General features: G+C 42.9%; 1 long non-coding RNA gene and 1 pseudogene across 1 annotated transcript; one reads left to right on the plus strand and one right to left on the minus strand.

Moving 5' to 3' along the window:
- Nucleotides 1–5,691: 5,691 nt before the first annotated feature.
- Nucleotides 5,692–12,411, plus strand: LOC117049989. The gene is made up of 3 exons (XR_004427041.1): nucleotides 5,692–5,865; nucleotides 7,371–7,684; nucleotides 12,138–12,411. It is a non-coding gene; the product is annotated as an uncharacterized LOC117049989 (long non-coding RNA).
- Nucleotides 12,412–12,999: 588 nt separating this feature from the next.
- Nucleotides 13,000–20,188, minus strand: LOC117050423 (annotated as a pseudogene).
- Between the last annotated feature and the right edge of the window lie 2,339 nt (nucleotides 20,189–22,527).

Below are 22,527 nucleotides of genomic sequence, written 5' to 3' on the forward strand. Positions count from 1 at the left end.
ATTGTGGAGCCAAGGTCTAGCTTTTGTACCTGCAGTACCAGTATAGCCGTCGCTAGAGGGTGCTGTTTTTCTGGTGATGTCTAATGCGTGTCCCATTTTTTTTGGCCTTTATTCCATCTTTTAGGCATGACAGGTGTGCTTTTTTAATTTTTATGATGCCAGATCCTTCCTTGATGGTCATATTACGCTTTGTACTAATTTGATGCGCTTTGGTCCAGCAGTTACGGACAACATCGATGTCTGCCGCGCACACAATGGGAACATTTTTATATATATAGATACACACACACACACACACATATTCTTCCAAATAAGGAAAACTAATCCAGTTTTCCAGCATTTGAGAGCTTTTCCACCCCTATGGAGACATGTCCCTTTCTTCTGTGGTTGAAAGAGACTCTGATAGGTGTGCCATCTGTATGAAGAAACAAAGCAATGTGAAAAAGAGAGAAGGCCTAGGGAGCCTGCTGCTTGGAAGTTGTGTCCATCAGTAATCTAACATAAAATATGGACACACACCTACAGAAGCATTCATATTAAGGTAAAGGACCTCTGGACAGTTGGGTCCAGTCAAAGGCGACTATGGGGTTGCAGTGCTCATCTCGCTTTTCAGGCCGAGGGAGCCAGTGTTTGTCCACAAACAGCTTTCCCAGTCATGTGGCCAGCATGATGAAACTGCATCTGGTGCAATGGGACACCGTGATGAGTGCCAGAGCGCATGGAAGCGCTGCTTACCTTCCTGCCACAGTGGTACTATTTATTTACTTGCACTGGTGTGTTTTCGAACTGCTAGGTCGGTAGAAGCTAGGACAGAGCAACGGTAGCTCACCCCATTGTGTGGATTCGAATCTCTGACCTCCAGATCAGCAAGCCCAAGAGGTTCAGTGGTTTGGACAACACAATAATTTATTGGCAAGACATGTGTATCAGAGCTCCACATATTCCCTTTCAATTACATGACGGAGGTTTGCTTTGCTGGCTTCTCTCCCTCTCTTTTGTTCTTTTAAAATTCCTCTTATCGAAGGCAAGGTTGTTTGCTGTATTTTTCACCCCATAAGACGCACCCGACCATAAGACGCACCTAGGTTTTAGAGGTGGAAAGGGGGAAAGCTCCATTTTTTGAGCATCAGCTCAAAGTTGTGCAGCTTCTTTTGCAAAGAGGGAAAGCCCTGTTTATATGGAGTTCAACTCACAGTTCTGCATCTTCTTTAGGAAAGGAAAGGGAGCCATTTCTACAGTTTCCAGACAGATAAAATAATCAGGCTGTCACATGTCGCTGGGGAAACAAACAGCTTCATTTGCAGAACATTCAACAATGGAGGCCAGGGCAAGGGGATGGGCCGGAAAGGGAGCCAGCGACCCTTATCTCTCTCCCGATTGCTTGCTGATCAGCTGCTCAGCGGCTTCCTTTCAACAACCCCTTCTCTCTATGTAAAAAATAAATAAAAATGTTCTGCTTTTGCCCCTGGCAAATTCAGCTCCAGGGACCACGCATTCACTCCAAAAGAAGCACAGACATTTCCCCTTACTTTTTAGTAGGAAAAAAAGTGTGTCTTATGGAACGAAAAATACAGTAATTTATGTGTATTCCGCTAACCCCGGGAATTTGCACCACCTCTTCAAGTATAGATAAAAGATTATTGTTCTTGATTAAATGTCTATATATAAACACTGTGCTGAAGGTGTGCTGCTCTACAAATGGGCAGCTCACAGGATCCGTACCAGCCACAAAGGGAGTTAAGCAAGGTTGCATCCTAGCTCAGGCATTGCTTAATTTATATACAAATGATATTGTTCAGAGTTTAACATCTCCAGAGTATCATGCCCATAAATTGGCCACAAAAGCCATCTCTATATTATTATGCACAGATGATGCGGTACTTCTATCTCAGACAAAAGTGTACCTAAAAATATTGATGAGAGCATTCTCAGGATACTGCCAAAGAGAACACCTGGCTGTGAATTACAAGAAAACAAAAGTCATTGTGTTTTCAGGAAAGTATAGGACCCATAGATGGTATATCAATAATCAGCTGATTGGACAAGTTAAAGTCTTTAAATACCTTTGCCCTATTTTTCAATCAGCAGGGTAATGAGGAGCACATCAGAAATATGCAAAGGAAAAAGCATCTCAAAGCGCCAAAATTCTAACATGCTTTTTACATACAAAATGTGGTAATCACATACCCTTGCACTTAAACTGTTTAAAGCTAAACCCCTAGCACAGTTATTATATGGGCTCAGATTTGGACAGGCACTCACCTTGGATCTACAGAAGCTGTTCAACCTAAGTTCCTAAGGGGAAAAAAATCTGTTCTATCCTGTGTTCCAAATGCTTCATTGTGCTTAGAGACTATTCTCCCCTCAGATGAATTACAGATTTGGTGTAGGACATATAATTATTGGCTTTGCCTAAATTTAAACCCCACTGATCTACTACCCTTAGTATTGCAAGATAGTCATGAGAGTGCTAGGACTAAAATTGTCAACCCAAAGCTTTACAGTGGTGCCCCGCTAGACGAAAATAATTCGTTCTACGAGTGTCTTCGTAGAGCGAATTTTTCATCTAGCGAAGCGGCAATGCAGAGCGGAAATTTTCGCAACGAATTTTTTTTTTCCCGTCTTGCGAGGCAGCCCCATTGACATTTTTGTCTTGCGGGCAGCCTTCCGCTAGCGAATGCCGTTCTTCTAGCGAGTTTTTCGTCTAGCGAGGCATTCGTCTAGCGGGGCACCACTGTACTTTTCTGGTTTATCATCACAACTGTTATTAGCACTGGGCTTCAGTAAAGTAAATAATTAAATTAGACAGCACCTAATTGAGTAACAGAATAATTTGGCCACAATAAGGAAATTTTGTTCATGGTATGATTATTTTCCACCTAGTCATTTTGACACTTGGTGTCAGGGAAAGAGGGATTGCTCAGGAGGAGCGGGTGGAGAGAAAAGGGGAAACTGCAGAGGAGAGAAAAGATAGCAATTCAGCCAGTAAAAGGGAGCTGTTGGGATATCGAGAGCAGTTGCCCATAATCTCTACAGATTCATCTGACTCTCCCAGCCCCCACCAGGAAACGTCTCCCGAAGAGGGAGAAATGTCACACACTGTCGGTAGCAGACAAGTGGGGGAGCAGAGGGGGAGGCGGAGGCGTCGACGTCATATCAGAGGGCCGAGAGGCTGGCTATGCTGGCGCGCGTGGGAAGATAGCAGTCCGGGAAACTGAAAGTAATGGAGCAGTCATGATTTCAACACTCTGTAACTCTTAATGATTAATAATCAGCTTTTTAGCTCACCGCTGGAGCTGGTCGTTTATCATGAGCAACATCAAAGGCAAGTGAAGCCTGACAGCTTTCCCGGACTCCTCTGTAAGTTGCTTGTGGGGCTATTGGCAGCTGCATAATGGCTGAACTGGAAAAGCATTTAGCGGCACAAAGGGCGAGCTTGGAACAGGCTGCGAAGGACGCTGTTCGCAAGGCTCGTGAAGAGTCTGCAGCTACCATTAGTGACTTAGAGGCGAGAAATCAAAGGGCTGAGCAGAGGAATGCGAAGCTAGAGGAAGATTTACGGCATCTTGAGATAAGGCTGGATGAAGCGAGGAAGCACAGTGGAGGGGGAGAGACTCCACTCCTGGCACAGAGGCAAGTAATTGCATCAGTGAGTAAGTTCTATGGAGATCCCAGGGAATATATGGGATTCAGAACAGAAATTGATTATGCCCTGAAAATGAGAGGGAGGGAGTTTCAGACTGATGCAGAAAAGGTGGCATTTATTATTTCCCACCTGGCGGGCGGAGCTCGTGAATGGGTGAGACCGCTTTTGGCAAGTAATAATCCAGCATTGGAGAATCTCAAAGACTTCCTAGATGCTATGGCTGCGCATTATACCAGCGATATCGAAAATGAAATAACAAAGCAGGAACTCCTGAGGCTTAGACAAGGAGATGGGACTGTTAGAGACTTTGTGGCCAAATTCACCCTGTTGTGTCATAAGTTGGGGTGAGACGTATTGGCCCCGCAAACGGAAGCTCTGTTCCAGCAGGGACTCAACCCAGAAGTCCTGGATGAACTAAGCAGGGGGCCATGCCCACAAAACACCGATCAATACATAAAGGCGGCTTTGGCGGTGGGGGTTCGATGTGAACAAAGGGCGTGGGAGAGGAGCAACGCTGCCAGCAGACAGCCACCCAACAACTACAGGAGGTCTTTCCCCAGCTGTCAGCCCGGCCATAGCAGCCAGCAAAAGCAACCAGCCAAAGAACCGATGGAGATTGGCAGCTTGCAAACAAGAGGGGCTCCTAAAGAGGCACCCCGGAAGGAGTTGCTGAGGCGGGGTGAGAAAGAAACACGCAAGTGCTTTGTTTGTGACAGGCCGGGTCACATAGCGAAGCATTGCTCACAGAAACGCGTGTGGCAAGGGATGGTGGCGGCGTCGGTGCAGGAGGGAAGAGAGGGAGAACAGGAGCAGGGAAAAGCCAGCGCCTGGTTGGAACCAAGAGAGGGGATGACCAACCAGGCAGAACGCAATTGAAGTCCCCAAAGAAGCAGAGCGCAGTGGTTCCACGTCCTCCAAGACCCGGAATTGTGCTCAAGGTACGGCTAGAATTACCAAATGGATACCCACTGGAGGTAGAAGCGCTTCTAGATTCGGGGAGCTCGGCGAACTTCATTTCAGACAGCTTTGCCAAGGCACACCAGATCCATTTGCTGCCTTTGGATTTTCCCCTTACGGTGACCACGATCGATGGGAGAGAGCTGCTGGGTGGCCAAGTCAGGCATCAGACACCACCCATGAGGATGAGCGTCTCCCGGCGTCATGAAGTGATAGCATTCAACGTCACACACCTGTCGGGAGCACCAATCGTACTGGACATGAGTTGGCTGGACCTCCACGATCCAGTTATTGCTTGGCACCAGAGGTCACTCACTTTCGGATCCTCGCATTGTATGGATAACTTCCTGATGGAGGTGGGTGCACAAGAAACAGAGGGGAGGATCGCCACAGTGCAGTTGGAAGATTCCAGGGGAATCCCACCCCAGTATGAAGACTTTAAGGAGGTGTTCAGTGAAAAGGAGGCTGACCAACTATCACCCCATCGACCGTATGATTGTCAGATTGAGCTCCTACCGGGGGCTAAGTTACCGGCTGGGAAGCTGTACTCCATGTCGGAGCAGGAGATGCAGGAGTTGAAAGAGTTCATAGACAAGAATCTGCAAAGGGGGTTCATAAGAGAATCCCAGGCAGTCGGAGGACGTCCGGTGTTTTTTGTGGACAAGAAAGGTACCGCCCAAAAACATCTTGTAGTGGCCTTTCGAATTTTGAACTCCCAAACGAAACCTACAGCTTTCCCAATGCACACTTATTCAGATACCTCTTTTTTTCTTTTTTCATGTCTCCCATGTCGCTTTTCAAACTCCAGATTAATTCTTTTAAAGCCATCTGAGAATTAAATCAAGAATTCCTCCTTCCATGTTGATTGTGAAACAATATGAGTGTGAAGCTCCATTTCCTGAACAGTCACCTAGATCAATTCCCTGAAAACCTTGGGGCAGTCAGTGAGCTGGTTCTCTGTGACCCAATATGTTATTGTGCATTATGAATGTTCTTGTAGGTGTGACTCTATACTTCATGTTTGATTACAAATGCCCACAACTTCCAAGAAGCAGCCTGCCTAAGCCTTTTCTCTTTTCCACAATGCTTGGTTTCTTCATACAAATGGCACACCCATCACAGTCTCTTTAAACCTCCACATAAAGGGACGTGTCTCCATAGGGGTGGAAATTAGCCTACAAAAAGGTAGAGCACCAGACAAGACTTTTGCTGCTGTCGGAGAGAAGTGACCAAAGTGAAGGCAATTTAGGCTTACCAGGAATGTAAGTAAAAGTTTTTGTTCATAGAATCATAAAGTGAAGAGTTGGAAGGGGCCCCAAGGGTTGTCTAGTCAACCCCCTGCAATCTCAACAAATGATCCTTGCTTAGTTTTGCAAATGTGCTAGTAGTTGTGTTATTTGTCAGTTCCTGTGCATGGGTCAGCAGAGAGACAGAAATGCTGTCTTGTCTGTATGTGTGTGTAAAAACCAGTTGTATGAAAATCTTAGCCTGTTTCCACATTGTCTACTTAAAACACAGCTAGGATGTTCGCTACTTGCGGAGATGAAATTAAGCACTTACAGCTTTTCAGATATTATAACACTGAGAAGCAGAAATTCAATTCCTCCCTATAACACAGCTATTATTGGAATCAAAACAGCTGTGATTTAAAGCCCCACCCTGATAATTTTTGTCTCTTTTCTCATACTTTTTGTTGAAAGATGTCGTGAAGATAGAATAAAATAAAATAAAAAATATGCAATTCAACTATGTAAAGCTAATGGGTTTTCAGCTGGCTTGGTAATTTGTAGACAAAAATGGAATGGCTGTGTATTGTGGCATAGTCCCCAATAACCCAAATGGAATGACGTTCTAGAGGCAGTGATAACAGGGTTTGGCCATCGGCCTCTCTTCTTATCTGGCAGCAGTGCTGCTATTCCACTTCACTTCCCCAGAAAGAGGGACTTTGCAGTGAATCCCAAAATGCTGCCACCCATCAGCTCACTGTTCTCCCCACCCTCCCTCTTGTTCAGTGTTGTGTTCGTGCCACAGAATTTAAGTTGAGTGGTTAGTCTCAGTACAGGAAACAACTGCGTAGCAGAGATCGCTTTTACTTTGGGTGCACAAAGACACACACTCTCTCTGTAATTGCTACAAGAAGTCTTCACTCTCTGATCCCAGAGAGCTTTTCAACATATAAAGTTTTCGCTGAGGAAAAGTGCACACAGCAAATGCAAAGTCCAGTTGCTCAAAAAAGTCCTGCAACTGCCAGAATTCCCTCAGTCTAGAAGTCTTGCAATGTGTCTGACTTCCTCCAGGGAAGCTCTTCACAAATCTGACACATTTTTCCCAGATCATTCCAACAGTCTCCATGTCTCCAATGCTCCCCAACAGTGAATTCTGTAAATTGAAACAAAATAAAAAATAAAAAAATTTCTTCCAGTAGCACCTCAGAAGAAGTGTGCATGCACATGAAAGCCCATACCAATAACAAACTTAGTTGGTCTCTAAGGTGCTACTGGAAGGATTTTTTTTTATTTTTTATTTTTTATTTTACTATGGCAGACCAACACGGCGACCTACCTGCATTCTTTATCTATCCTGAGCTATGTGTCAGTTTGTTCAGTAACACAAATAAGACAGTCACAAGAGGCATGCAGATGCACATTTGGGGGGCAGGGAACCATTTCTGTAGACTTAAAGAGAAGTAATCCTTTCTCACTTTCCTGTTGTCTGTACGTTTGGTTGGTAACTTGAGGCTGTATTACTCCCCATGTGTTCTTTATAGAACTGCCCTCGGGCCTGATGAAGAACCACCAGTAAACATATAATAGGATGGCTAGATTGCTGATGGAGGCATCTGACCGAGATTATGTGACACCATGGGATAATGTGTCCAAGCAACCCTTGCTGACCGAAGCATTGTTTCCCCTCCCATAAAAATTCCTTTGCACCTTTAAAGAAACAAGAAGACAACATCATTGGAAGCAGTTATTAACATTTATTTCTCAACAAACAAACATGAAAGTGATATGAAAGCAGTGATATGAAAGCAAGACAAATGTGCCACAGAAGCCCACCAACCTTGCAAAGGCCGACTAGGTAAAGGTTCTTTTGGCATGTGGGTGGAGGAAATAAAAAGGCACCTGTTGGGATGGGTAGTGCAGAAGGCAGGAATGCCAACAGGAAGAAAGCCCAGAGCCACTGAATGTAGTTATGCCCATAGTCCTCGTCCATGGTGTGTACTACAATGGCAACAGAAACCGAGGAGGAGGAAACTGGCAGGCAGTTGCATCCCCTTGTCATATGTGTGAAGGCAGACAGGAAGGCAGCATGCTGTTTTGTCAATTTTAATTGCACAGCCTGAATTTGGCTCATCTCAACACACCTGAATGTTTTAGAGCTAGTGGCTTTGGACAGGGAAGCAACTGAGAAAATGAGAGATTGCAAAGGACTAGAAGGATCAGTTCTCTTTGATCTTATCTTTTTGCTGTTCTTTCCTTTCCTTGGTACAGCCTAATCAGGAGAAACCAGTTGCTTCTCCAATATGGAGCTAAGACGGTAGTTAAGGGAGCAGAAAGAAGATTGGAAATAACTGCTTCAAAATTTTACAATCGGGATAAATCATTCCTGGTATTCAGATATATATGCCTGGGGCAAGGGGGTTGTTTTTTTTGTAATCCATTAGCTGAGGGCTTTGTGGGGGGAACCAACCAGTGCATTGCTTCACTTCTACTTATCTGGAGGTAGAGGGAGAGTGGGGAAGAAAGTGGCAAGGTGGGTGTGATTTAAACAAATCAGTGGAGCAAACCCAGTGCTGTTTGTTTGTTTGTTTGTTTATACCATGCTGACCTCACTCCCAATGTACCTTTCCCTTATCCACCTACTGTTAAGCAGCAGCAATGTGACCAATCAGAGGTCAGGTGAACAACAGCGCCCCACCACACTGTATGCTACTGCTGTAATTCATTATTGTGCCATACAGTGCCATGTAAGAAAATGTGTCCTGCATTTGCTGTGCCTCCTTAATTGCTAGGTACACCCACACCTCCAACTAAGCTGGTGTGGTTTGGAAATGGGATGGCACACCCCACTAAGGTCACCTCCACCCTTGATTGTGGAAACTCTCACTATGTTGGCAGTGAGAACTTCAATCAATGAATAAAAACACAGCAACACATCATCGATTAAAAACTTCCTGATACAGGGTTGCGTTCAGATGTCTTCAGAAAGTTTTGTAGTTGTTCTTTTGACATCTGATGAGAGGGTGTTCAACAGGGCAGGTGCCACTACCGACTTCGAAGGCAGCCTGCCTGGTTCCCTGTAACAGCACTTCTTGCAGTGAGGGAACCACCAGAAGGCCCTCAGAACTGGACTTTAGTGTCTGAATGGTGAGGGTAGAGACACTCCTCAGGTATACAGTGGAAGGGCCATTTAGGGTTTAAAGTTCAACACCAACACCAACACATTGAATTGTGCTCAGAAATGTACTGGGGGCCAATATAGATCTTCCAGGTTGGGTGTTAGATGGTTCCAGCGACTGCTCCTTATCACCAGTCTAGCTACCAGAATTAACCTGTGCTTCCATGGACAGCTGTGAGTTCAAAATGACCCCAAGGTTGTGCACCTGATCCTGATTATTCAAAACCTTCTGAATGATCCTATTATTCAATACATGGCAACATAGCTTAGGTTTGCAAAGTTCCATCTGAACAAACCACAAGACTTCTGGAATTATGTCCTTTGGACAGATGAGACAAATTGGAGGTGTTTCGCCCTAATGCACAGCGCCACCTTTGGCGAACACCAAACAGCATATCAGCACAAGCACTTGGGGTGATGATTTGGGCTTGTTTTGCAGGCACAGGAGCTGGGAACCTTGTAGTCGTTGAGTCAACAATGAACTCCTTTGTATACCAAAGTATTCTCAAGTCAAAAGTGATGCAGTAGCCCGACAGCTGAAACTTGACCCAAATTGAGTCATGCTGTTAACAGGACAAGGATCATAGCTGTCAACTTTTCCCTTTTCTTGCAAGGAATCCTATTCGGAATAAGGGAATTTCCCTTAAAAAGGGGGGGGGGTGAGTTGACAGCTATGACAAGGATCCCAAGCATACCAGCAAATCTATCACAGAATGGCTGGAAAAGGACAGAATCAATGACCTAGTCAAAGTCCAGACCTCAGCCCAATTGAAATGCTCCGCAAGACCTTAAGATAGCTGTCCATAAACAAATGCCAGCAAACTTCAATGAACTGATGTGAGAGACTGATAAAGTACTACAGAAAATGATAGCTTCTTATTGTTGCTAAATGTGGTTCTACAAGCTATCTATATATATAAAATGCAAGTGTCTCTGCGTCCAGTCCGTGTGTCTCTGGGTTTGCGCAACTGAGCATGTGCCCCAGGGACACAGGGATTGGAGCAGAGAGACATCGGGCCACGAGCAGCGTCGGCAGTTCAAGCGGGCGGTTGAAATGGAACGCCGGCTGCAGAGGACGAGGAGAAGCCGAAGAGGGAGGTCACGCTGCTGCTCCCGCTGCTACAAGGAGAGCCTGTTGCTGCTGACCCCCTCCTGCCCCGTTGGCCTGCATGGCGCTGCTGCCTCTCCTCCACCCCCCGACCACCCGCTAAAGCAGGCTTTGGCAGGCGGGCGGGGCAGGCAAGCCAGGCTTCTCCGCTAAAGTGGAGAAAGCCCTGCTTGCCTCTCCTCCACCCCCCGACCACCCGCTAAAGCAGGCTTTGGCAGGCGGGCGGGGGGCAGGGCGGGCAAGCAGGAGAAAGCCCTGCTTGCCTCTCCTCCACCCCCCCGACCACCCGCTAAAGCAGGCTTTGGCAGGCGGGCGGGGGCGGGGCAGGCAAGCAGGGCTTCTCCGCTAAAGTGGAGAAAGCCCTGCTTGCCTCTCCTCCACCCCCCGACCACCCGCTAAAGCAGGCTTTGGCAGGGGGTGGGGGCGGGGCAGGCAAGCAGGGCTTCTCCGCTAAAGTGGAGAAAGCCTGCTTGCCTCTCCTCCACCCCCCCACCACCCGCTAAAGCAGGCTTTGGCAGGCGGGCGGGGGCGGGGCGGGCAAGCAGGGCTTCTCCGCTAAAGCGGAGAAAGCCCTGCTTGCCTCTCCTCCACCCACCCCCCGCTAAAGCAGGCTTTGGCAGGCGGGCGGGGGGCGGGGCAGGCAAGCAGGGCTTCTCCGCTAAAGTGGAGAAAGCCTGCTTGCCTCTCCTCCACCCCCCCACCCGCTAAAGCAGGCTTTGGCAGGCGGGCGGGGGCGGGGCAGGCAAGCAGGGCTTCTCCGCTAAAGTGGAGAAAGCCCTGCTTGCCTCTCCTCCACCCCCCGACCACCCGCTAAAGCAGGCTTTGGCAGGGGGTGGGGGCGGGGCAGGCAAGCAGGGCTTCTCCGCTAAAGCGGAGAAAGCCCTGCTTGCCTCTCCTCCACTCCCCACCTCCCGCTAAAGCAGGCTTTGGCAGGCGGGCGGGGGGCGGGGCAGGCAAGCAGGGCTTCTCCGCTAAAGCGGAGAAAGCCCTGCTTGCCTCTCCTCCACCCCCCGACCACCCGCTAAAGCAGGCTTTGGCAGGGGGTGGGGGCGGGGCAGGCAAGCAGGGCTTCTCCGCTAAAGCGGAGAAAGCCCTGCTTGCCTCTCCTCCACTCCCCACCTCCCGCTAAAGCAGGCTTTGGCAGGCGGGCGGGGGGCGGGGCAGGCAAGCAGGGCTTCTCCGCTAAAGCGGAGAAAGCCCTGCTTGCCTCTCCTCCACCCCCCCACCACCCGCTAAAGCAGGCTTTGGCAGGGGGTGGGGGTGGGGCGCCAGCCCCCTCCACATATGGTCTAGCGCCCGTTTTTTTAACGGGCTTAAAACACTAGTTTAATAATAAGATGCACTTAGTTTTTCACACATGGCTTTTCCATATTGTCTTTATTTCTGTTAATTAATGGCACAGTGTAATGTGTCATGTGTATATATGTGTGTCATGTATATATCTATAAAATGTGGAATTGTTCCCAATGTAGTAAATATTTATATAGATTTGTTTCGGGATGCCTCATGGGAATCATAGAATAATAGAGTTGGAGAGAACCACAAGGGTTATCTAAGCCAACCCGCTCGAAGCCAAATCATTCCTCTTCGAGAGCAGGTGCTCCATGCCATGTGCCTTCTTCCACAGACATCCTGTTGGGAGAAAGCCAGCTAATGGGTGCTAGACGAACAGGCCTCTGAGTTCCTGGGCCCTTGACCAGGACCTGCCAGCCACAGCTGCTTTGTTGACCCATTGGGATAACTCTGTGTACCTGCAGAGGTCTGCAGCCCACAGGTTCAAATCAAGTGAAAGCTTATCTCTCTTGTTACAGTCAACGGGCCTTAAACCTGTTCAACATTGATTGTATTGTTTGCTACATTGTCCTTTGCATTTCCTTTGAGAAAAAGCATTTTAGTTGCACTTGATCTGATGTTGTTAATGCTCTCTAAGTGATACTCCTCAGTTGGAAAAAAGTGTTCTAAAGTTGCTGTTGTAAAATCTGACCGATGTTCTATTTCATGCAGTATCATAATTATGTTGCCTAGGTCCTGAGACTCTATGAGCATGCATGGGATGAGTTCCACTTTCAAACCGTTCAGCCATTTTGCAAGGAAGGCAGCCATGTCTGTCCCCTCTTCTTACTCTGGGACCTCAAGGTAAAGCTGCAAAACTGAGGCAGTTTACTTTAGCTATTTAACTGCACTTTTCCCACCAATTTTGGTTACTTTTTGTTTTCCGTACTTTTTGTTTTTGCTATATGTTTAGAAAGGTTGAGCCATTAAAGGGCTCAAATCTTGGAGCAAACTTTTAAAAACATAAAAGAGGTGTCACTGTTTTAATACAAGTGAACTATAGACATTACTCTTTCACTTGTAATATTATTTCATGTTTCAGTTAAGCACTCGCCTTCCCATTATAAAAGGGGCATTCTGGGAGTATTGCAGGATAGGGCAAGACTTGCTGTTTTATTGATTAGTTTAGAAATTGTTTATTGTAAATGTTGAGTGGATTTCTGTTTAACTTTTATATGTTGATCTTATTTTATATTACTCTTATAATTGTTGAATGTTACTCTTTGATGTAGGTTGCTTATTTTAAAATTTTGTTTTATTATCACATTTTTGTATTGCATTAGATTGTTATAAGGTGTACATTTTTTTGTTTCTTCTGCTTGTAAACTGTGAGATAGAAAGGTGATATACAAATAAAAAAATATTATTATTATTGTATGTCTTTGAAAACCTAGGACCTTCTGTATGCCCGCAGGTGATGAGTTACTGAGCTAGGGTCCCTTCTAGATAATTAATAAACAATCCAGCACATTTCTATGTATATCAACTTAGCTTTAATAACATAATTATTAATGCTTCCTATTGCAGACAGCTTGTCAGAAACACTGCAACAGTTTTATATGGACTTGTTAGCTTTGTAATGCTTATCAAATCGTTCTGAAAGAGATCTTAATATATTTCCTGGCCTTTTTTAGTATTTATCCCGAAGATTTTCAATTGCAGTTTTTGTCTGTTGAAAGAAGAACAAACATATAACATTGTGTTATATCGATATATTGCAAAATGGATATTCACAGTTATGCATATCTGTGAGGAAAAAGTTATAGGGATCAGAACTAGCAGAAAAAAGAATCCCATTTTTTCCAGTTACAGATACACGATATGACAGTCCTTGTACCTCAGTCCTCAAGAGTGACTTTTTCAGAATGGAGGGTTGGGCAAGAGCAGGCTGGGCCAAGAAACCCCAAAAGGAAACTGTTCATCTCTCCGTGAATCCAGCCAACTGTCTTTATGGTTTGTTTGTTTTTTTAATCAAGAGCACTCTGAAAATGGCAGAGATACAACCAAACGTAAGTGCCTTGGGCTGCTTGGTACGTATTAGTTTTCCAGCACGGTTGTTACCCCCAGCTATGTGAGGAAACCTGCAGAAATGCTATTGAGTTATATTTCACTATGTTCAATGCATTTTTCCAGAAAAAGAGGTGCCTGAACTCACTATGAACACCTCCCTCGTTCTCTTAGAATGGCAATGGCTGACAGGGCTAGTGACCAAAAAAACAGTCACCCCCTGGTTCCATGCTTGAAAACAGCACAGCAGGGCATGGGTAAAAATAGCAGAGTAGCATGGAGTCACATTCACTTCAGTAATAGTTTTACTGAGGCTTAAGAGCATATAGTGCTTCCTGGGTCCCCCACCGGGGGAGGGGGCTTGGAGGGACCCTCTGGGGCAGATTCTGGGGCACATGGTGGGGAGCAGGGGCATAGCAAGGGTTGCCCCATGTTATATAACGGAGGGGGTGACAAATTATCAAGGACAATTACTGCCCTACTAGGGCAGTTCATAAAAAAACTTTTTTAAAAATGTCTGCTCCAAAGGTCTTATCTTACTATACTAGGGATTATATAGCTATATATGAAATTTCATGCATATCGGTTAATATCTTGACCCTTTCCCACCAAAATAGCTGTTTACTTGGCTGTTTTCCTATGTTGTGAAGGCTGAAATTTCAGTTCAGTGGAGCACTTACTGTTCCCAACCCTAACCCTGTGGAAAGCCATCTAATTAAACTTTAATTTGATTTTGAGATGTTTTAAAGAGGTAATTTAATTATTGTTTGATTTTATACCAATGTTATGTTAATGATGTTAGCCACCCTTAGCCCGACTTCGGCCGGAGAGGGTGAGATATAAATAAAGGTTTATTATTATTATTACTTGTTATTATTCCTTTGTAAGAAAATATGAAATAACGTAAAACCATTTTTGCAGGGGGGGGTCAAGGGGGGGTTGGCAAGAAATTGTCCGCACTGAATACCACCTGACCTTCCTACGCCTCGGGGGGGGGTGACAAAAAAATTTTTCCCCCCAGGTACCAATTTATCTTGCTACGCCCCTGGTAGGGAGAAGAGGTCCTATTGGCTGAGCACATCTTTGTGAAGCACTACATAAAATGCATACATTTTTCGTGGTCTCAACAAGTTACGGAGAGGGAAAGCTGAGTGATGAACATAATGCACAAAAGTCTATATAATGAACCCTCTCTCTGGTTGTATAGAATGGGGAAGTCAGTAGGCAGAATGCAATTTATAGAACTGGAAGAGAGAAACCAACAGGAAAGAAATATTCTGCTTTTATACTTCCAAGTGTAGAGTTAACTTACTTTTTCAGTCAGCTCTGCAGCTGTTATATTTGGATCGTATGGGATGGGTTCTCCAATATATGTCCTCAGTTTCACTGGAAATCCTCCATATATGGGAAGGTAGAAAAGTCGTGTTTTCTCATATAACCATCTTGTCAATCCTATGTAAGAAAGGGAAAAGAGTCTGAAAGAGAGCGACCCCATATCAAATTTGAAATTAGTTGGCATTCTGAGTTTTTAGCAATTCCAATCAATCCATCCCAGAGATGAGGTTAAATAATTTGAGTGCATTTTTTTTAAAGAGACAGCACAACTTTTGCATATAAGTGTACATAAGTTTGCATTAAATTATCAGCTAGTAGGTACGAAATAGATTTTTTTAAAAAAATATCATTGCATATTTTTATAATGTTTATTTCCTGATATCAGATTTCTTGATCAACCAAGGAATTTAAGATATTTAGCTCACTTGTCTTTCCAATGTTCCTGAATATTTCACAACAGTTTTGTGTAAAAATAGGGATGATGGGCTGAAAGAATAAAAGAAGAAAAAAAATTAAAAGAAAGGTGTGAACTTGAAAATTACTTCACCCCAACCACCCCACCTTTATTTTGGTTAAGGATTAGGAAGAATGCTTTGCATCTGGCAATATAAATTAGCCAGACACACTTCAGAATTCCTGACATATCTATCCAAATATCTCACATGAAGAAACTGCTCTTCAGGTTTTCAGGAATATAAGAGGAAAAGAAAAAAAAGACATTTTTCTTTTAGAATGTCATTGATTTCAGCACTTTGTTTTAAAGTAGGGGTGGGAAACCTGTGGCACTCCAGATATCATTTGACCCCAAAACTGGATATTTGCCATCCTCTGCTTTTTAGGCTGCTTATGTGTTGCGGATCATTCCATATCAAGCATCCAACATTACACATTATTTATGCTTCACACCAAATGATTTTTAAGAGCGTTTGTTGCACAAGTTTCATTTTTTGTAAAAGTATAAGTGCGGCCAGTTGCAGTCCTTTCTTTGAGCCGTATTAGAACTTGTGCTCGCCCCACCTTAACTACATGCCAACTAGATGGGCAAAAAAATGATGATGCTGGGCCTGGCAGGTGTATGCAGGTCAGAGTTGCTTCTTCACTTTCATAGTCCATTGGCAGCACGTAGGTCAGCCACCATGTTTTATTGTATTCACAGGTCACTTACCCAATTATCTCAGCCATATCCAGAGATCTTGTACCTCCTTCAGTGTAGAACTTCTCACTCTCATTGCTAAAGGTGCACACTTTGGTCACCATTTCTGTTGGACTGGATGTAGATGGAACAAAGCAAAGAAATCCTTGTGTCCCCCTGATCACTTTCACTCTTTCAAAGAGTCGTTTTAGGAACATTTCTTCTTTTCTGTACTCCTCATTTGTTGAAAATAAGATCTGGATATAAGGGATGCTATCTTAGCACCAGTTAAACACTTCCAGCAGTGCCATAATTTTGTTTGATATGTATTTTGCTTCAATGTTCATGAAATGAAGTACTAACAAGAATTCTTTAAAAGTGTTTTTGTGTAGTACGGCAACACCAAAATGGTCATTAAAAAAAAAAAAATTCAAAGCCTCATAACTCACCAATGGGATGATATAAAAATTTTAGATTTAAACTTAGTTTTGATAATTCAACAAGTGTACAAAATACTGAGAAAATTGGCTGGCATTAGGTAAAAATGTTGGATCAGTTGGTATAGAAGGACCATTATCTAGGAAAACCGTGAGGACAATGCAATGTTCCTGTATGCTTCTGCCGGGGTTCGGTGCTGGAGCTCCTCGTGTGTAAGCTTAAGCTGCCCACACACGAGGTACCAGTAGCGGGGGAAAGCGGCCAGCGTTCCACGTGCTTATGAGCACGGGCGCCGGCCAAGTCTCACAATCTGAAGGAAGCTGAGTAAGACGGAAAATGACTCCGAAGGTGTGTGAGTTCTTGAATGCCTTCTAACTAAAATAATGCCTCGAAAACTGATGGATGCCTCGAATACCAATGGATGCCTCTGAATCTGAACCAGGAAAACCAAACTAAGGACGTTATCTAAGTTTTGGTTAAAGTAAAAAAAATCTTTAAACCTTTTTCCCTTTTCCCCAAAGAACGACAGACACCGAGTATATCTTTTAGTGGCTTTGGCAAAACCCGCGTAGGCTCGTTTCTTGCCCTAAGCTAAGTTTCCCTAAGCTCTCAGTCCCTGCGCGCCCAATCTTCCGCGATACTGAACTAAATAATACTAAACCGAAATATCTTCCGCAAACCTAGCCCTAGGCTAAACCTAAAAGCCTAACTAAAGCTAAACCGAAAATCTTCCGCGAACTAAACCTAACTAAAAGAAAAACCCGTCCAACCCATCCAGCCCGCTCCCAAAAACCCTTAAACTAAACTTGACCTGAACTGAAAGTAAAAGGACCCAAAAGAAGAAAACGTAAGGAACGATTGACTAACCCAAACTGAACGTGCCTAAGCGGGGAGCCTCAGCCTTTTATTTAGGAACAGATGTGACATCACGATTGACACTCCAACCAATAAAACCACTGTTGCTGCCCTCCAAAAAGGCGGGAAGCAGGGTTAACGCTCATTGATAACTTTGAAACATTACCGGGACTATAAATTAAAGGCGGATTAATCTTATTGGCAAACCGACTGTTCATTCTTACTTTCACTTTCGCTTTTATGCGTAAGGATACCAAAAGTAGTTCTCAATAACCATTAAAATAAACAATTAACCGCGGATCTTTTAACAGATCCACGCAGTGTATTCCGACATGCTTCACAAATGTTTTCTGTAAATATAGGTATAATGGGCTAAAAGAATAAAATCAAAATCAAAAGGAAGCTGATAACTGGAGAATTACTTCACTCCAACCACCCCACCTTTATTTTGGTTAAGGACTAGGGATAATGCTCCACATCTGGCATTACAATGACAAGCCAGACGTAACTGACTTCGAATTGCACATGCTATCCCCCAAATTGTCAATAATTGAAGAGGGGGAAAGCTATTTTTCTTTTTAAATGAAATTTAGATCAGTAGGAAATACTTGGAACTCTTTACCACTTCTTTCTTTCTTTCTTTCTTTCTTTCTTTCTTTCTTTCTTTCTTTCTTTCCTCTTCTTTTTTGTTATGTCTTATTGTATTTAATTCTCAATGTTGTGGTGTTTGTTAGATGTTTGAGTGCTTTTTAAAATAATAAAGTTTAATAAAAAAAGGAAATACTTGGAACTCCAGATATCATTTAAGCCCCCATGCAGGATATTTGCCATCATCAACTATTTAGGATGCTACATCAAGGATGTGAGCACATTACGTCTTATCTAGGATAATTGCGAGGGCAATGCAAATTGCACAACGATCACTTACCACTTTTGCCTCCAAAGCTACCCGAGCGAAACCTGTGCGGTTACCCCATATTATGTTGTAGTCATTACTAAAGTTTGTTTCTCTACCTCCTCCAGGGGAAATGCCCAGTAAATGGCCTTTCTTCAAAATTTCCACAGATTCAGCTTTACTGAAATCTTTCAACCTGAGCACATCAAAAAACGTCTTCCACCCTGAAAAAAATAAGCCCCAAATAGAAAAAAATGCATTATTTATAACTCTTATTTAGGAAATATTGTGGACGCAATATAGGTGTCATTATTCCAAACATATTGCACTATTATGGATCACCAGCATAGTTCTTTGCCATTCCAATTAAAGTAGGATTTTGTGGAAGTGCTGAGGTGCCACCTATTTAGACATGTGTTCCACAAGTCAAGTCTGTAGTACAACAGAATGACATTTAAGTTTGCATTATGATAAAAATACAGACCACAGTGTCTTGCTGCATGCACAGAGAGACAGACAGACACATGGCACAGATGAGCCCATGCTGGTTGAGACCTGCCTACACCCTCAGAAGTCCATCTTTTCATGCACAGATAAGTGGGTGGAGATTATATGCTGCATTAACTCACCCAATGGAAAGCCTCCCAAACAGAGCACTCTGTGCTACTAGGCATTTTTGGGCTCTGTACTTCCTTCCTTCCTTCCTTATTTAAATGACCCTTGTAAAAAAGCATGATTTGAATTTAATAACTTACCTGGTACCCGATAAAAGGCATGATCAAGTACTGAAAAGCAACCTCTCTGTGTTTCCTTAAAAAGTTTAGCCACAAGAAGGGAATAGTCAGTAAAAGTGACTGCGTGATAATAAATAATAACCTCTGGTCCTTTAGGGAGATGTTCCATGCCAATAACTTCATAATCTGAAAATAATACAAAATGCAACAAATAAATATTACTTGGTTGAAAAATAAATAAAATATTACAGTCTTTTATTGGAGGAAAACAGTGCGCTTTAGAAAACTGAAATTTAAGATCAGGTAAAAAGCTCTCCTATATGTTGCAGCGTTCCGGATGCTAGGTTGTCATCCACAGGGATCAAAACTTTCTCTGTTGTGGTCCCAGAATAAATGGTATTTCTCCTCCGCTGGAATATCCTTCCTTGCTTACTTTTAGGTGCAGGTGGAAACACTTTTGCCTAGTCTTTGACTAAGCTAAAACTGTGAAGCGATTTCAATCTCTTTTAAGCATTTATATGAGTTATAATACTCATATCTTCAGACCATTCTCTGAATCACTTTATACAAAGTGAGAAAACAGTTTCCCAGACAGTCACAGGGTTTCATCCTTATGACCCAAACTTGGTTTTAGTAATGTATTTCTGATTTATGCTTCAACATCTAAAGCAACATCACACTTTGGGAAGCAATGAGAACATAAGATGGATGCTGCTGATCAAGCCAAATCTCCCTGTATTCCATCATCCTGTTTCCCGCAGTGTCCATCCAAATTAGCAGCCATCACCACATCCTGTGCTGGTAAATTCTATGGTTTGTTTCCAGAGTGTATGTTTCAGAGTTACTTAGTGCTTCACCTTGCTCAGGAAAAGCTCTGTGAGGTGTAAGCAACATTCTCCAGGTTTCTCTCAGAGAGGAGGCATGCTTTAAATGTGATTAAATATATGGTGTTTATGCAGCCACCAGCTTACCCTTTCTTCTGTAATATATCTTAATTTCATTACTCATAAAATGTTTTTCTTTTTGATTGCTTATTACCTAAATAAATTTATATGCCTTTGTTTTGATCCTTATTGAGCCAACCGGAACTTGTAGCTGTTGTGACTCTGAGGTGGGTTTAGAGGTCCACTCCTGATGCACTGTGGCAACTATTCTTCCAGTGCCTCAAGCCTGAAATTCTCATGCTCAGTCCTATGAAAGTATAGGAGCTGATAAGACTGAATTATTGGAATGAAAGCAACCTTTACTCACTATACCATATCTTTCCATATATATCATAAACTTGAGCAATAAGTTTCCTTGGTTTCTCCCAAATTTTGCTATCATCACTTTCTTGCTGGTTATTCATCTTCTTGTAAATATGTAAGAGAAATGAGAAAGCCCAGAAAAACAAAAATGCACATATCAGTGGTGAATAAAGTAAAACCAGAAGCTTAAGTAACCACCAAGGGTGAACCAATGAGGTCAGATATTCTTCCAAATAAGGGTAACTGATCCAGTTTTCCAGAATTTGAGAAAACCAGCTCATGGTTTCCTGATCTGAAGCACCACGTGTATGCAATGAAAGAAATATATGAAGTGAAAATTTCCTCAGTTGTGATGGTATTTTTTTCAACTGTTTACCTGGAAAACAGAAAATGCAGTACATTAGTATGAACTGTCATTCCAGAAGCATTAATGATTACATGAAATCTCATGCGATTTAATGTTTTCCTGGTTTCCCCCACTGTAACTTGCCAAGTAGATGTATTATTTTTCCAACATCCATCATGGGGATGTACAACATTACAAATGTTTTTTTTTAACTTTGTTTGTGGAGTGTGTATTCTGTAGTTGACCTCCTTTGTAATGTTTTATTTTGAAATCTTTGGGATAATTTAGTTTTTTTTATTATTTTAGTTAATTATGTTGCTTTGACTATATTCTAAATTTGACTTTCTTCAGTGTGTTTTATTGATGTTTTAATGTGCTTTAAACCACTTTGATATTTTTCTTATAATATAAAGCAGTATAGAATTGTGTGTGTGTGTATTCTTCCAAATAAGGAAAACTAATCCAGTTTTCCAGCATTTGAGAGCTTTTCCACCCCTATGGAGACATGTCCCTTTCTTATGTGGTTGAAAGAGACTCTGATAGGTGTGCCACCTGTATGAAGAAACCAAGCAATGTGAAAAAGAGAGAAGGTCTAGGGAGCCTGCTGCTTGGAAGTTGTGGCCATCAGTAATCTAACAGAAAGTATGGACACACACCTACAAAAGTATTCATATTAAGGTAAAGGACCTCTGGATGGTTAAGTCTAGTCAAAGGCCAATATGGGGTTGCAGCGCTCATCTCAGGCCGAGGGAGCTGGCGTTTGTCCACAAACAGCTTTCCTGGTCATGTGGCCAGCATGAATAAACCGCATCTGGTGCAATTGGACACCATGATGAGTGCCAGAGCACATGGAGAATATGAAAAAAGGCAACACGTGGACCAAATAATGTAGGGCAAAATGTTTCTATATATTGTCAAATAATATTCAGCAAAATTATTTTATATAATATCAACTAATATGCAGTGAAGACAGCATTCTGGATAAGTACACTGTTTCGGTATATCTTCTTCAGTTGATAACTATAAAGAATAACAAAACAGAATATATACATCTAATCAGTCATATAAAGGATCATATACAAAAAATAGTACTCAGCATCAACTAGAGTCCAAAATAATATTCAGAAAAATAAAAACATAGTCAGAAAAATATTATATTGTTAAGAGAAATAAAAAGCATACCTTAATATACATGCTCCTTGCGTGGAGTAGTGGTCATGGCCGTATGTAACCACTACTACCTGACATGGAAAGCACAGAACCTAATATACACAAAACCAACCATAGGTGATATCTAATCAAATTATAGGCCAGAAAGACATTTAAAGAGACAGAGCTCACAATTACTCTTTGCAATAAACAAATTAAATAAAACAACTCAGATCTAATTCTGAGTTCAGTCCTTGTGGATGAAGAGTCTTGAACAAAAAAATGAACTGTGATTCTTTTTGTCTAAATCATTTAACATAATCACATCTGCTACTAACATTCCTCTTATTCACCCACAAAACTGTGAACAGCAAGTCTGAATCTGAATGATTATGAGATAAAAAATGTTCCACCAGAGGTGCTTCTAACACTGCATTTCTAATCCGGGAACAGTGTTCACCTATGCGTGTGCCCACCGATCGAATGGTTGATCCTATGTAAAATAAATTACACTTGTTTCGTTTGGCAAGTGCTGAAATGATTAATAGTGAACTTGAACCTAGTCTTCTCATTATAAATGACATTGGTTTGCAAAGCCAGGGGGCCAGAGCGCATGGAAGCGCTGCTTACCTTCCTGCCACAGCATTACTATTTATCTACTTGCACTGGTGTGTTTTCGAACTGCTAGGTTGGTAGAAGCAGCCCACCCCATTTGTGGATTTGAACTGCTGACCTTCAGATCAGCAAGCCCAAGAGGTTCAGTGGTTTGGACCACACAATAATATATTGGCAAGACGTGCATATCAGAATTACATGACAGAGGTTTGCTTTGCTGGATTCTCTCTCTCTCTTTTGTTCTTCTTAAAATTCCTCTTATCGAAGGCAAGGTTGTTTAATTTATGTGTTCTGGCAACCCCAGGAATTTGCACCAACTCTTTTAAGTAT

Source organism: Lacerta agilis, chromosome 7, assembly GCF_009819535.1.
Source record: "Lacerta agilis isolate rLacAgi1 chromosome 7, rLacAgi1.pri, whole genome shotgun sequence".
Taxonomy (NCBI): Eukaryota; Metazoa; Chordata; class Lepidosauria; order Squamata; family Lacertidae; genus Lacerta; species Lacerta agilis.